Here is a 17092-nt window from a genome sequence, read left to right as displayed (position 1 = left end):
TAAGGCGCAATTTAAATACCACGGCCATTTAAACATAAGAAATGGACTTGTCCTCTTATTGCCTTATTTAGATCGTTTCCATATTTTAGATGCATGCACTCTCATCTTTCTTCCTATCAAATGTCTCACAGTACTGTTGTGATCATCTAACTTTGAAGTCAAAATTTTCTGCTTCAAGAAATGTACCCTTATTTTACAAAGAAACCACATGTTATTCAGAAAGGTATCTGGGACAGAATACGGCGAGACTAACATATGTTGCTTAAAAGGATGAGGGATATGTGCACCAAATTTTCCACCTTTGCGGAATGCAATTCCATGCACAGTTACTCTAGTCTAAACTCTCAGCCTTGCAGAGGGCTGCAGTGTTAGTTCTTTAAAAAACAAATTATTTATTTTAATTCACATTCCTACAGGGCCAATTTAATGGAGCAGTTAGGGTATCCCAGTAGGATCTGGGAGACCCTGGTTCAAATCCTCCCTCTACCATGGAAGCTTGCTGAGTGACCTTGGCCCAATCACTCACTCTCAGACTAACCGACCTCACCGGTCAAGATGGGTAGCCATGTTAGTCTGTCTGTAGCAGCAGAAAAGAGCAAGAGTCCAGTAGCACCTAGAAGACTCGCAAAGTGAGCTGTGTCTCACGAAAGCTCATACCCTACCACAAATGTTGTTAGTCTTACAGGTGCTACTGGATTCTTGCTCTTTTCTATTGCTACCTCACAGGGTTGTTGTGAAGCTAAAATGGAAGGGGGGAACAGTGTAAGCTGCTTTGGGTGCCCACTGTGGAGAAAGCTGGGGTATAAATGAAGTAAATAAATATGTACTCTTTTAAAATTCTATTTGCTGTCATTGTTGCAACGGGAGAAACGGTTGCAGCTATAACTCTTGTTTTGTGGCCTGCAGATAAATTTTTCAGGCATTCTGTCCTTCAGCCATGGGGACCTGGCTGACAGATTTCACTCAGACCGAAGACAGCATCCTTGTTCTACTGGCAATTCGAGGTACAACTCATCGCCAGCTCTACCTTTTATTTTTCTTTCAAATACAATGAAATTCTCAGGAATTCTCTCTCTTCCAAATGTCAAAGAGGTTCCCAATTTTATAGGTAACTAAAATACTTCTTTGTTCAGTATGCGCAGGGTGGCATTTGGCAACCCATAAAGGCAGTCTATTTAAATAACAAAACACTCTCACACACAACAGAAACATACTGTTATACACACAGTTTAACAACGGCAAAACAACAGCAAAACAGAGACGAACTCGTACATACAAAATTTTCCCCAGTGATTCAGGAAAATACTGCGCTCAGAAATCTACCAGCAAAATCCTCTGTTGCCAAGTTCCATACACACTTGACATGCCTGACACTTAAACTGAGGTGGACTCAACCAGCTTTTCTGTTGATGAAAAAGGGAGGGAGGGTCCTATCTACTGCCCAAAATGGTTATGCTGGGGGTTATAGGCCTTGGCTGCATCAACAAAAGTCATGTGAGGGAAGAGAACTGGGCCCTTTTCACACTTCTTACCTGCTCCTGGAACATTGCGAACACACCAAAGATCGTGTCTTCTTGCGAGAGTTTTGTGCGATGTCGCGCAAAGCTCTCGCGAGAAGACGCTATCTTCCGCTTTTTTTGCGCGATATTTCGCAATGTTCCAGGAGCAGGTAAGTAATGTGAAAAGGGCTCTGGTGGAGTGGAAAAGCTGGTTGGCTCCACCTCCTGGTTGGGTCCACTCCCCTTATTGCTGCCCTAAAACTGAAACAGTATCAGGAACGTATCAGAAGAGAGAGGAGTAAATTACTTTTCCTGATTATTTCCAGTGCATTCAGTTCAATTTTTAATTAGCTAACATCAACTACATCATTTCTTAATAAGCAGACAAATATTTTAAAATTTGTTTTTAGATTTAAAAAAATAAACAAAACAAATATGATGGAGATCTTTTTTCTGAAGTTCTGCTCCAAAGTTTAGGGGGAAATCTTAAATAGCCAAAGATGGTATTATCCCACTGCAAAACAAACTCTTTAAAGTTCTTTTTAAAACCAGTGACTAGAGAGAAGTCATTGTGACATTAGAGGAATGTTAAGACAGCAGCTATTATCCTAATGATAGCTTTGACGCGTACCAATCCATGCAAACAGCATAAGGAGGGCACAAGAGAGTAGCAGTCTAATTGCAAAAGCCACATACTTAAAACCGTATTTGACAAGCAGGAATAATGTTATTTACTTTAGAAAAATATCGGCAGAATTTAGCAGCCCTAGCTAGGCAATTTATAACTTGCCCGTTATGTAGTACAAATTTGACAGAATGGTCGGCTGCTTCTACTTACTTACACCACGCTAATCCTTTAATGGGAGCTGAAGAACTCTCTGGCCTAAAGCCACTGTTTGCTGAGGCAAAGGAGTTATCTTAGAGTTGCAGATAAATGTTGACTCTGAAGTCTGTGTTGCTGCATTCCAAATGCCGACTAACAAGGCACTGGAGTCAAAGGCCGCTGAGATTGTAACTCCCCTCATGAAGGGAATTCCCTCAGTACACATTTATTTTCAACCAGAAATACATCCTATAAGCTGGCAGCTCAGTGTAGATTCTCTGGACTGCAGGATGAACTTTGAGAAAAGGAACTCCAAGTAACTGGCCTCTACGGTGCATTGAGTGTAGCTCAGGAATGCCTTGCACACAGCTAAAAGGTGAATGTCCTTTAATTTGGGATGTTGTGGCTTCAGAGAGAGGGAGGGTGATATCTGTTGAAACCGCTCATCTTTGGCATGAATTAAGAGTCTGACATTTTGGAAATCATGGAGTCCAACACCAACAGATAACATATCTCGCTTATATTCTTCTTGCTACCAAGAACAAGACCTTGGAGGTAGAAAGCTTCATGAATATGTATCAGTGCTGCAAGAATTGTATAATTTCTGTGATGGAAATCTGTGCATGGTCAGTGGGTGCAAGAGCACCTTTTCCCTAATCCTAACCCTAAAAAAATAATTTCAGATGCAAGTGACATAAGGGAATATCTGATGGTGACCTTAACATAACATAGAGCAACGGTCTATCTTGTCAAAGTGCCGGGCATATCTGCATGAAGGAAAGTCAATACCTAACAAACAGATGCTGAAAGAAGTGTAATTCTCTTTTTTCTAGGCCACCAAACAAAGGTTAGGAAGAGTCCCTGTTCTATTTTCAGGTGATTAGATGGAGCTATTTTGGATCTGGGGACAGAAGGTGGATTGGCACCTGAGTTACCAGGTCCTGGTCCCTGGGGAAAGAAGTACTAACCACTTTACCAGATTGGAAAACCATGGCCTCCAAGACAACACAAATTGGAATAGCTTTTTCCAGTTTAAACGTGCACATTCTGGAAACAGCAAAATGGATGGAAAGACACAAAGTAAGTCCCTGGGCTATGGGGATATTATAGTTTCAATCTTCTCTGCCTATGGAATTGTTGTTATTGGCAGCAACAGTTAGGTCCACCAGAGGAACCCAAAGGAGTTTAAGGTCTGCTGGAGAATACTCTCTTGCGGTTTCATTTCCTTTGGTTTGCTGTCTGAGCCAGCCTGCCTATTTAGCACTCCCTGAATTGTTCTGATGTCAAGGAGAAGGACCACCTTCAGATTCAGAGCTTGGAAGCATAGATCTATTAGCTTGCTGACATGTGCCTGTAATGTTGTAGACTGAATGTGGATAGAGCGTTGGATTAAGATCCGAGGAGGCCCAGATTCTACTATGGAAGCAAACTGTGTGACCTTTGACCCATCACATACTCTCAGCCTATCTCACAGGGTTGTTGTTGTGAGAAAAAGGAGGAGAATGATGTCCTAAGCTGCTCTGTGAAAAGCAGAATATAAATAAAACAAAAATAAAATAAAAAAATAGCATTAGAACCCAGCACCTAGTATCCTGTTCTCCAAAATTTCTCTTATCTGACCCATGGGAGTAAATGAGTACTCCCCAGTATCAATGAGTACTCCTCAGTATCTATTAGGAGCTCTTTGCTTTGTTAGTTCAGGAACCATGTGACTTCAGGCATCGGACTGTGATCTGGATGTCTTTGGCACCCTGTTGATACACCAGTTATGTGATGAAGATACCGTCCTGGTTCACAGACGAATTTCCATCGTGATGAACCACAATGGATGTAACAATTTTGATAAAAACTAGCCAAAGGAGAGACCTTCATACTGGAAGTGGTTGCCATGTAAGCAAAGGTACTTGTACTGCTAGTATAGGTTTATATGGCGCCTAGAAGCAAACTTCTCACTGAGATTTTGAACTGCTTAGAGCCTTCCGCAGTGGAGGAGAAATTAACTTTTCTTCTCTCAGACTCTGATCAGCTTGTCTCCTATAGATTTGGACAGTTTGTTTGGGCAAATACATGTTGGTGTTTTTTACCCTGTTTTGATCTACTGTTCATCACTACTTTTTTGTTACTTTTTGGGCGTGTTTTAATTGTAATGGCCCTTGGCCTCATACAATAAAGGTCATTTGGGGCTTTTCCACACAGGGTTTTCCCATCCGTTCTGGCCCCCTACAGCTTCTATTTATCCCCAAGTTCTGCACATATAATCAAAATACCTTGTTTCGGTCTTCAAATTGCTTCCCATACTCTTTCAAATTCTGCACAGTGAAAGGCTGCATCTGCTGCAGAATCGATTTTTTCCTGCACGCATACCCTGATTTTTTTTAATACAGTGAAGTTAAAAAGACAGCTTTTTTGAAGTGCAGAATATTTTCTTTGGTCTAAGCCCTGGCCCTGCCTTTTACCCACCCCTTTATCTCCCTGTGGCCTGATTGGTTGAGCAGCAAAATATAATGACACCCTTTCTTGCCCCACCATTCTCAGCTCTCATTCCTTAAAAAAAAAATGTTGTCATGGCTTGTTATGTGTTGTGTGTACATGCCAACCTTCACAGTATGAAATAAATAATCTCATAAACATAAGCTATTTAGGATGACATTTTGTACAGGTGTCTCTGTTTCTTGTATTTTTTAGTCCAATTTTTTCCTAAATTTTTCAAAAAAAACCAATGTTGCAACATTTTAAAACAATGTTACAAATTAAAAATAAAAATAAAGGTTGCAATGTCGAGGGGGGAAAACCCTGCAATGGCTAACAGAAAAACTGTAGAGATTCCTAAATCTCACCTAATATTTTAAATTTTCCCTCCAGCATGCCTCAGCCAATCAACACACAGAAATTTTGTCAAATTTCGAGCTCAAATAATGCCATCCAATCAATTGACAGACAAGTACAGGCTGAGGTAGAGGTTAACCACAACCCCCTCTAATGTCCAAACACCACAATGTTGTAATTCATGGGTGAAAATAATCCCCAACAAAAAAACACACTGATGAAACCGCTGATGTTGTCTTCCCCTAGAAGGCCCACAGCAGAAACGGGGCATTTTCTAAGCGCAGAAATGAAAAACGCTTTGGTTCGACTCCCTCAAGTGCGGAATTACAGAAACCCAAAGAAGATCCGATCCTCACAGGCTGAATACCCAGAAAACCCACTGTACGTGAGAATGAGGAAAAACCCTTGCGCCCAGTAGCACTGGTATGTGAAGACAGGCTTCTGTCCTCTACAGCAACCGATTTCAGCATCTAAGTTAATAAGCATCTGTGCTTGCGACGTCTGTGCTGGAATGTGAGGGCCAGCTAGAAGGGCTCTCCAATCTCCAGTCTACTTCAGCATCACACACAATACGGAAGAGATGTCTCAGAACCTCTCTGTGAAGAAGGATGAAAAGCCATTACCTTTCCTGATTTTTTCCCTCTGCACTGCTGCAGAATGACATGCCGGCCAAATTCAAGCCCAAGTGAGAAAATGCTTTGATGGATGACACTTAAAAGGTTTATGGGTTTATAGATTAGATTATGCTTACTACAACCTTAACAATGCTTTAAGGTGACGAGTATAGCAACCAGTTCACCAACCCAGGGGAATGTAAATATATGTCAAAGAAAAAGGAGGGTCAGCACTTACCTTTTCAATGAGCGCCTTTGTTCAGCAGCCAGCACAGAGCTCACAAGCTGATCATTCTTGGCTCACGAAATTCACTCCCTTTGGCTGAGAAAGAAAGAGAAAAGGCAGGTGGACTTAGATTAAAGATTTATAGAGCAGATGAATTAGGGTAAAATATGTGCTTCGTTTCACTCCAAAACTTAAGGTTGCCTTTAGTGAATTTGTGGGATTTCCATCTCATAAGGAACGGAAGAGAATTCAGAGCCCTGGACTCTTTCCTCTCCAATGAACATTCTTGTTCATTCTTGTTTTTTTAAGAATGGTTTCAGAGAATCAATCAAAAGGCAACAAGGTGGCCCAAGGATAGGAGGCCAACAGGAAGCACAAGTAGCATGTTTTGACTATGCGACAAAGCCAACGGAAGATGACAGAAACAAGTCTAGCAATAATTGTGCATATTTCTCCACACCAGACTGAATCCTTAGATCTGTTAGAAAACAATGGCTACATAGACAATAATTATGACAAACTAGCTCATTGCTTATGCCTTCCAAAATTGGGAGGGCGTGACTTTCTGCATACATGTAGAAGAATCCTGAGCTGTACTTTCCCCAAATTCTGGGTATTATCTCCTTAAAATGACTGCTGGGACTACAGCCAGATCAATACCAGATAAAAACCAATGGGAAGTATGGTTCCACTTTTTTTTTCACAAGCTCATAGCCACGGCTTTTTTTCTGGGAAAAGAGGTGGTGGAACTCAAGATCACACAACAATGTCACTTTGGGTCAGCTGGAATAAGGGGGAGTTTTTTAAAGTTTAAATTGCCTCGGCAAAAATGGTCACATGGCCAGTGGCCTTGCCCCCTGATCTCCAGACAGAGAGGAGTTTAGATTGCCCTCCACACCGCTCGGTGGCACGGAGGGCAATCTAAACTCCCCTCCGTCTGGAGATCGGGGGGCAGGGCCACCAGCCATGTGACCATTTTTAGGAGGTGCAGGAACTCAGTTCCACTGCGTTCCCGCTGAAAAAAAGCCCTGCTCATAGCCAAAGAATAACATGACTGGTCCATCTAACACTCCAGCCAGACTCCCCAGAGCATTTTATAGGAAGTCAAATAGCCAGAAGGGAACACATGAGAGGACACTGCAACATATACAGGGGCTGATATTACCAGCACCACTGACTTCTTCTACCTGTTCCTCTGCCAGCTATTTTGCTGGCTATAGAAAGTGGAAGAGACAACAGAAGCACATGGGTGGGATATACTGCGCCCCATAGCCAGAAGCAGCATTTTGTGTCCAACCACTTCCAGAATGGTAGCTGTGTTTAAGTCTGTTGCCATAAAAACAAATGGACATCTTGCAGCACTTAAAGACTAACAATCTGGAAATTCTAGCATAAGCTGTCATGAACTAAAGCCTTCTTTAGACTGCAGGAGAGGATAGTTCAGGTAGCATACTTGTACATACACGATATGAGGGAGAGCTCAAAAGGCCACGAAATGTCAGCAATACAAGAATGTGATATTATTATGTAAAGTTCAAATGTAATCAAGAAAAGTACGGTGACCGTTCATGATAACACCCATACGCGCAGTCTCCCTCTTTGTGCTAAACTGAGTACACACCCACAATGGCTGAGGAATCCCTTGTCTTTGCAATCAAATGGTTTGGTGAATTCTAATTCAACATATTCATGCTGGAGTCTCCCTTGGCAACTCTTTTGCTGAAGAATGGTGACCTTTTTGGGTGAGCAGCTGTCTCCTCCTGCCCCCTTATAGTTTCAGTGAGTGCTTTACGCTGCTCTACAGGCAAAATCAATCCTTGATCCAACCAACAGTGGTAGCAGAACAACTCTTGTCTTCTTGGTTGTGTGCTCAAGTAACAATGATTTCCTGGCCAGCTACCAACATATATTTGGTAGGAGGCTCAGGTCCAGCAGCACTCCCGGGCTATGAACTCTACTCCTTTGGGGGAAACACAACCTCATCCAGAACAGGACACACCCCAGTGAGTCCTTCCCCCCACTAACAGCACCTCCATTTTGTTGGGATTAAGTTAAACTTTTGAGATTTTGTTAACGCATGGCTTATATGATATTAAGAACAACACATAAAGATATGCAAACCAATCCTTGCAAAAGCAGGAATTAAGGTGTAAATTGTATAAAGAGTTCTACCTTTATCCTCCATAATTTTCACAAGAACTAGTCCAAGATTAGGTACACTTCGCCAGAAATGCTTTAATTACTCAGTTCTTCTGAAGAGCCTATTGTCCTGAATAATATTCAAAAATCCTACCTATTATTATTTATACCTAACATATACCAAGTACTTTACAGAAGATAAACAGATCCTTGCTCATAGCTACTTAGAATTTTTTTTTATTAGTCAATAATTTGCTTACTGAGATTTTACAACTTCTCAGAAAGATGAAAGCCAGTAGTAGGGAAAGGGAATGAGAAAGAATGACCAATGAGCCAATCATTTATAGAAATAATGATTCTCCCACCTCCTCCATAAAAGTATAAAAGTATATTTCGAGATCTGGAGAAGTATGAAGATGGAAACCAGGCACCAGCACAAGTCAGGCACTTATTTTTGTTTATAACAGTAATGCAGAACCTAAGCACTGGGATAAAATAAAATGTTAGACTGTAGAGAGAAATTTTAATGTACACAGGCAAAGACCATATTCCAAACATAAATATGTATCAAGAGCTAATATCAGAAGCCACCCAAGTCTCAGAAAAAATGGAAAAGCAGATTTCCAAATGATGGATGGAGAAGGGGGAGAAATGGAGAGCTGCACAGACACATCAACTCACTCATTCATATCTGTTAGTGTGCAGAAGGTGCAAATTTCCACTTAACCATAATCTCTGATGTCTTGTCACTTACTCATATTTCCTCTTTCCATTCAGTTATTCTCCAGTTCCCAACCCCCAATTAAGTAAATATGTATTTCTGCATAACTTATTCTAAGGGGTAAATACGAGTTCTTTTGATGCTGCTTCCCAAGGCTACCATCATCACCCCAGCCAGAAGACCACCATTAACTAGTCCAGATGCTTAGCGGTATGGACAAGGACTCATTTTCTACATGCATATATCCATTTCTTGTTATGTAACTCACCTTTCTTTTTCTGAAGCACGTCAATATCTCATTACAGCAGGTGATACATTACCTTTGCTCAACAGCAACTGAAGGGGAAAGTGTTGGCTGGCAGCAAGCATGAACAAGAATTTACTTAGTTAATTGCTGGTACAAGCTGGAAGAGCATTATTACATAGGCTTCAGAAATCAAGGAACTTGGGCAGGATAGGGGAATCCTTACTCAATCAGTCCCGCCATAGGACAATGTGAAGAGAATGACTGGGTGGTAAAATATTGCCTATATTACCAATATTTGCACAACTTTCAATTAAAGTTTTAATTAGCTAATTAAGATTAGCGCTACTATTGATGATGACGTGGTGTTTGAGACATCTAGGCCGATTGTTCTGGAGGACATTCATTCATGCTGAATGCTCCATGTCAGGGCTGGCCAGGAAGTTATGGCTTTCTGGGCAGCGCTGGGTGTTTCTCAAATAGTTACTGGCTTTACACATGAATGAGGTCATACCTTGGACTTAATATTTTGCACTGAGACTTGGAAGGAGGGTCTTGTTTCAGATTCGGAGATAAGGTCTGAACCGTGGTCTAACCATTATCTACTGAAGGGAACAGTGACTATGGCCTCAATGCTCCACCAAAAGGGGGGCCCATTAAAATGGTTCACCCACAAAGGCTCATGGACCCTTCTAGATTCTAAAATGCCCTGGGGGAATCTTAGGATTCCAAACACATGTGCCATAGGAACATGAAATGTGAAGCTCTTCAAAGTGATCAATATTGCCCCTTGCTGACGTCTTCCTTGCTGACCATGCAGCTGGGTGACGTAAAGAGGGCTGGAAGGCATCTAGAAAGACACTGGTGGAAAACTTGCATTGAAACTGATAGAACATGCTACAGAGCCCACTGGAAGATGTATGAAACGGTGGTGAGAGCAGCAAAGAAATCTATTCTTTGCAACCATTGCACCAGCTATTTCACAGCCATCCCAATTATTCAAGGTATCTTGACATCTTCTAACTCCTAAATCTGAATATCTGCAGTCTCAAGAACAGACAATTAGCTGTGATGACTTTGCAAAGTTTTTTTGCTGAAAAAAATGCATGGATATACTCTAATCTGGATGCTAGCTGTTAATACAGGCAAGGTCAAAGAAATGCTTAATACACCGTCTGGTTCACACATGGACTACTCTGAGCCAGTTACAACGATGGATATTGAGAAGATCTTGGCATCTGTAAAGGCCACTATCTGTACACTGGATACTGGTCCATCTTGGCTGCTTAAATCATGTAAAGACCACGTAAATGAACCCTTGAGGTCTACCGTCAATCAGTTACTAATTCAGGGCACCTCCCCCTGACCACTCAAGCAGGCGGTTATCTGCCCACTACTTAAAGAACCATTTGTAGACAAAAATGATGTGGCCAATTACTGCCCCATCTCTAATCTGCCCTTTCTGGGCAAAGTAATTGAGAGAACAGTAGCTGACCAACTTCAGGTCTTCTGGGATAACTCTGGTGCTTTGGACCCATTTCAGTCGGGTTTCAGGCCAGGCTATGGGACAGAGAGTGCTCTGGTGGTGTTAACTCATGATCTCCATGTGAAATGTAGACAAAGGCCATGCCTCTTTGTTGCTCCTCCTGGATCTAGCTGAAGCCTTGGATATACCCCAGACCATGCCACCTTGCTAAAGGTGGTAGTGGGTATCAAGGGATGTGCCTTAGATCGGTTCAGTTTTTCATGGAACAGACTCAAAGAGTATGTTCTGGATGACTCTGGTTAGGCCTGATTCAGATACAGGCATGCACTGAAGAAGCCTTGAGCTTCTAGTTAGCTTTCTTATATCAAACCAGCTTAAAACCCTTTGCATTACATTTTAAGTTGTCCTTTGTAATTGATTTTAACTGGCAATATTTGACTGAGAATATATAACTCAATTTGACCAATCATTAACTTCTAATCAAAATAAAGACACCATTATAAGTGATCACTAAGAACTCAGTTTCCTCAGGAAAAAAGATGATGTTCAATCTGCCCCATTCTCCAGTACGACCCTCCCAGGAGCCTGGATATATCAACGGCTGCATGAATTTCCGGGCAATAGTACTGCAGCTGGAGGTCAACGATGAAAGCAATGAAAAATATACCTCTCTATTTATTTATCCAATGAAACTATCAACCATTATTCTAAGACACTGCATTTTAAAAATATTATCTTAAAACTAAGGATAATTACAAGCAATTTTGTGCAAGATAAAGTATATTATGGAGATCGAACATTTCCGGGAAAAAACGAGGAAATTTTTTCAACATATTTTATATCTTCTCTTCTATTTCAGTGGGTTTCTAAGAAAGGCAAAACACATTAGAAGGCAAAACACATTAGAAATACAATGCCACAGGCATCTGCTCCTTAGAGGGAATAATGGTGGCTTGAAGGGGGAAACCACTAATGTGATTTAGTCAAAAGAAAAAGGAAACTGACTGATTTTGCTATGCCATTTCATAAATTAAACTGCCTCTGCAGAAGTCAAGGTCCTTGCTTTCTAGCAGATTCTGCAACCTAGAAAATGTCAAGGGGTAATTTAGCACATTTCACCACTAAGCACTGACCAAAGAAGAAACTACAGGATAATTAGCCAGACTTGAATACTGACTGACTGCAGCAAACTTATGGGGTCAAGCCCTGCTGCATAGAGCTTCCAGGGCACCTGACAACTGCTTTTTGAGTTGCCACTGTTCTTTTCATGTTAAATTTGGGCTGACTCCGCACACGTTGGATAATGCACTTTCAATGCACTTTAGCAATCGTTTGAGGTGGATTTTTTGTCCCGCACACAAAAAAATCTGTTCCAAATGATCTATAAAGAGGATTGGAAGTGAATTATCCAACGTGTGCAGAATCACTCTTGACTACTTTACTTTATATATTCTGATATGTTCAGGAAGGGAATTGTTCCTATTGTACGTTTATATAATGCTGTGGTATTATAAAAAAGCCTTTGGGCTAAGGGTCAGGATATACTTTTTTAAAAGTAAAGTACACAGTATCAACTCATGGACCTTTAAATTAATCAAGTAACACATTTAACAGACACTGAACTCAACAAATGCCAGCTGCCTTGCCCCCATTTCTCATAGTGCCATGGAACCAAAAAAATGACCAGATCAACTTTTTTTTTAAAAAAAAGTTATACCGACAAATTGCCAATCTCCTTCTAGTTTGCTTTCACATCTCCAAAGGAATGTAAGACTCAATAAGAATTATGCTTCCCCACCCCCATGCTTCTGAAATCACACAACTCAGAGAAAAGGGGCATATTCTGAGTCAAATCTGACAGCACCAGACTTTAAAAAAACAAAATGGGTCTGATTCCGTCCATGCAGCTCATTGTTTGGCAAGCTCAGCCAAAGAATACTAATTGCCATTTTATCAACAACACTTCAAGGAGACACTGGAAAAATCTGGCTGTTTTATCTTTATATGAATGAAGACTAGATACAAAAACACTCCTGAACCAAGCATAGCATAACTTGATACAAACTAAGGAGGGAAAAACTAGCATGTCCTTGAATTATTAGGGAGATGATTTATAATGGAGTTAGACCACCTCTGTTAGAGCCAAGCTACAAGTGACGCCTGACACAGGTTGGACACTTGTCAGCTTCCCTCAAGTTTTGATGGGAAATGTAGGCATCCTGGTTTTACAGCTTGGCTCTCCATTACAGCTGCAAGACCAGGATGCCTACATTTCCCATCAAAACTTGAGGGAAGCTGACAAGTGTCCAACCTGTGTCAGGCGTCACTTGTAGCTTGGCTCTTAGTCTCTTGCCATGAAAACCCCACCAGAGGTCACTATGACTTTTTTTAAACTCTCCATCACCACCAAAGATGCCAGAAAAAAGAAGTTGTAGGGTCAGAGACAGTCTCAGGATTGTCTGTCTTAAAAGAGAAAATGGGAGCCATGGGAAAATGGGAAAAGGGAAAATGGGAACACTTATGTCATATATGCACAAAAATGGAAAAGTACAGTACTGCCTTCAATGAATGACTGGATTGTGAAAATGATGGAGTTAGCGGAGATGGCTAAACCTTCAGCTCTGATCAGAGATAAAATATTGTCTACTTTTATAGTAAATTGGAAACCCCTTACTGACTTTCTGCATGAGATGAGAAAAAATGATGATCTGTGGATTTGATTTCTAAGAAGATAAATCTGGGAAAACTAAATGGAGAAGGGGCATTATTAAAATTATATATAAAAATTTTCTTTGGTTTCTTTTCTTTAATATTTGTTCTCTTCTTTTTCTCTCTCTTGATTTCTTTTTCTTTTCTTTCTCTTCCCCTTTTTATTGGGATTTTAAACATCAAAATAAAAAGTATTTAAAAAAGAGAGATAAATGTCTGTCCATTTTCTCCATGCACAGAATGGAGTAAAAGCGGTCCTTCCAGTGTATCTGCTCATCATGTTGCTGAGAAGCAGGAGCATTTTTTAATTGAGGCACGCTCATGATGTAGAGCAAGTGGTTCGTTGGATGTGGGGTGGTGGTGGATCGCATTGTTTCTTTGCAGAATATCCTAAGAAAAGGACAGGGAACCTACCTATCCAAACCTAACCAATGAAAAATGCTATGTTACCCAAGCTCACTAATGTATAGAAAGGTGGTAAACAGGTAACCCAGAAACTGAGGGCAACCAGAAAAGCCAACAAACCAAGAAAAACCACCACAATAAAATCAAGAAATTAACCTCTCAGAAGGAAGATTAAATCAAACTAGACTTTAATCCGCACAGAGTCCAAAACAACAAAATAATATCTCTCAAACTACCCCACCCCAGTGACCCCCCCTTACTACCCATCTCCCCGGGGGAAAGGATGAAGGGCTAACCTCAAAATGGCTAATGTAATGGCTGCCCTTCAGAATTCTCCTCCTCTCCAAAAACGACTGTATTATTAGCCAAGAGAGCTCCCTTGAATGGTCCCAGAGCTAAGACTAGATGGGAGAAATGCTGTATCCTGGGAGGCAAGCTCTATTAAATTCCTGACAATTAATTCACAATATTAACAGATCTGGGAGTCATACCCAGAAGCTTCTGGCTGCCTCGTATATAACCTACCTGATCCAATGCCAGGTAAGTCAGCTAGCTTTTTGGGCCAGCAGTATCCAACTGCACACGCCTAATTATTAACTCAAGAGGAGCCCATTACTACATTTGGCTCAGAAAAGCCTTTGTTGCCATTTTAACACTGAATTTGCCTCTTAACAGGTTATTTTTAAATTTTGTTTTTCCTCTGCCACTCTCTCCCCATCCCCTCTCCCCCCATCCCCACAGGTTACTTTGAATCTTCTCTCCATTAATCTTCTTCCTCTTCTCTCTGTACTCTTCCCCCCATTGTGCATGTTCCCCAGGCCTGCATCTTCCGTATCTCACCTTCCTCTTTTATTTCTTTACAGCTACAGCTCCTTTACGCTCTCTGCACCAACTCAAGTCTCTGCGGATCCCCATATATTTCATGCCCTCCATTTCCTTCCGTTCTAACCTTGCATGTTTCTTTCCATACCCAATTTTCCATCCATTTTTCATCTTTCTACTCATTTTCTGCTCTTTTTCTGTTCCGTCATGACAGATTTCAGTTGGATTACAGCTTTCTGAGACATCAGAATTGTATTAAGAGCGTTGAACTAAAATCTGGAAGGCCCAGGTTCAAATCCCCACTCTTGCCACGGAAGCTTGCTAGGTGAATTTGGGCCAATCGCAAAGTTGTGAGGATAAAATGGAGGAGAATGATGCAAGCTGCTTTGGGTCCCTGCTACAGAAAAAGGTGGAGGATGAATGAAATAGATAAATAATTTAAGTTAATCAAAAGATGAAGCTAATCATTCTAATGTACTGTTAAATAACATTTTAAAAATACTATCAGAGAACCAAGAGCTTTAAGGATTGCAAGAATAAAACTGCCCAATCAAAGGGTTTAGAGCAGGGGATGTGAAAACCCTACAAAAATTACAAAAATAATGTTACTTGCATTCAAATTTACCCTGTTCAAAATGCCCATTTTTCATCAAGGCAAGCCTCCCTTTTGATTGTCTCAAAGATCAGCTTGCGAGCAGTATTGTGAACAGTTTCCTATCTACACAGTTACACCATTTGGCTTGGCAACTGGGCAACTCCTGATTGTGCAAGCCCTCAGTCAACGTAACAGGTCTCTTTTAAAAGCAGTCAAATTTGATTCAATGTATTGCTTACGTAGCAGTATTCTTCCCTCTCCGTCATGGAGTCAGAAGATGAGTCCTTATCAGAGGAGGAGGACAACTTGTCCCCAAGCACCACCTTGGCAGAATCCTCCCATGGGGCGGTTCCTCAGGATCCTCCCAAAGGGATGCTGAGCCAGCACCACAGCTGACACCTGAGCCAGCAGGGTCTTCAAGCCAGGAAGCTCCAGCATGGTCCTCTGAAGGACCCCAAGAGCAGAGAAGGCAAAGGGCTGCAGCAGAGGCCTGGACCGGGTGCAAGAGTGCACACCTAGCAGCCCGAGGCCTTTCCCCTGATGAAGAAGTGTCAGGACAGACTTGAGTCGTTACAGGATCTGGGCTCCACTACTCCTCTTGAGTAGTATAGATGATTCATCTGGGAAAGAGGAACCTAAGGAGAGAACCAGTATTACATGTAGCCATTGTGGGATCAACTTGTTTGCAGTCTTGTTGGCTAGCCCACCAGTTTCCTGACCGGTTTTTTGTTCTTGGAACCTTGTTGCCCGACCCTTGGGACTGCTTTTCGGACTTGCTTTTGGATTGTGTTACCTGACTCTATACTGTAACTTTGGACTGCCTTCTGGACTACATTATCTGACTCTGGACTGTGACATGGGAACCACTGCTGTTGGAGACTCTGTAAGTTGCCGGAGCTTGTTTCCCCACCTGGGATCAGGACACTCCCTTGCAACCCTCTGTGGTTAAGAAAGCCTTGGGCAATTTCATTTCAAGTTCCTAGGCTTGGAGCTGAGCTCCTCTAAACTAAGAGAGCTCATCCAGAGTATTGAAGATGAAAGTAATGAAGGCTTTCCAGAAGAAGGCAGCTTGAAGTTCCAGAAACGAAAATAAAATTGACTGAGGCATGTATTAGTCAGAGGCATGCATGTTCAGGACATATAATCACGCACCACTCCGACCTTGACTACAGAAAGATCCTATCTAATAAAAAGACAGCCTGTTTTTCTAAGTTGGTATTTTTTCCCCTTTGGGCAGAAAATTGTTTGAGGGAGGGGACAGCTGTAATGAAGCACTTTCCAAATGATTCCAATCCAGACAGTTCGACTGCCTTTCTTATTAATGAACACAGGGTAATGCAACTATCGGCACAAAGGAAGACACCTCACATGTGTAAGTTACTTGCTGTGGAATGTAAATGTTTTATGTTCTTAAAGAACATGGAAGACAGTTGATGGGGAAGAGGCAGCAGCATACAGGGAAGAAGTGGAGGGAAAGCAGTATGAGAAAGCACAGCCAGCTTTTTGCTAGTGGGAACTAGTGGAACCCTAATAAACAATTTGCCCAGCATTTAACTGTGTGATTGCAACATGCAGACAGCCTGCAAACCAAAACGTCAGGTAACTGAGCATCTGTGGTTTAGTGAACCCTATCACAGTGTACTCACTAAACATCTGAGAGATTAAGATATTTTCTTGTTGTGCCCCGATATTCCACATTGTGGATACCAATTTGGCACAGCCCCCACACAAACAAGCGACAGATATCTGACAGGTACAACCAGAACGTACAATTTTTGTGTATATAGTCAATGCAAATTTTAATGTGTAACAAGAATTAAAGGGACCCACAAGAAAGCAATTTATATCCTTTTAAGACAACGCATGAATTAACTGGAAACATGAATACCAAAGACAACATCAAAAGACCACTTTTGTTATGTTCGAAAAAGCTGTTCCAGAAGCCGTGATTATTATGTGCTGAGAGCTACTCTGCTGTCTGAA

The 17092-nt window shown here is 41.4% G+C and overlaps 1 protein-coding gene across 2 annotated transcripts in view; it reads right to left on the bottom strand.

The window, feature by feature from the left end:
* The window catches only part of NDST2 (N-deacetylase and N-sulfotransferase 2), a 175225-nt gene that overhangs the window by 141761 nt on the left and 16372 nt on the right, over positions 1 to 17092 (bottom strand). For both annotated transcript variants that reach the window (XM_054982345.1, XM_054982346.1), the window contains exon 2: positions 6001 to 6084. The gene's annotated coding sequence lies outside the window, so the exon portion shown is untranslated. The remainder of the gene's footprint in view (positions 1 to 6000; positions 6085 to 17092) is intronic.

This window comes from Eublepharis macularius, chromosome 6, assembly GCF_028583425.1.
Source record: "Eublepharis macularius isolate TG4126 chromosome 6, MPM_Emac_v1.0, whole genome shotgun sequence".
Lineage (NCBI taxonomy): Eukaryota > Metazoa > Chordata > Lepidosauria > Squamata > Eublepharidae > Eublepharis > Eublepharis macularius.
Note: the sequence above shows the minus strand (reverse complement) of the source record. Positions and strands in the feature narration are given on the sequence as shown.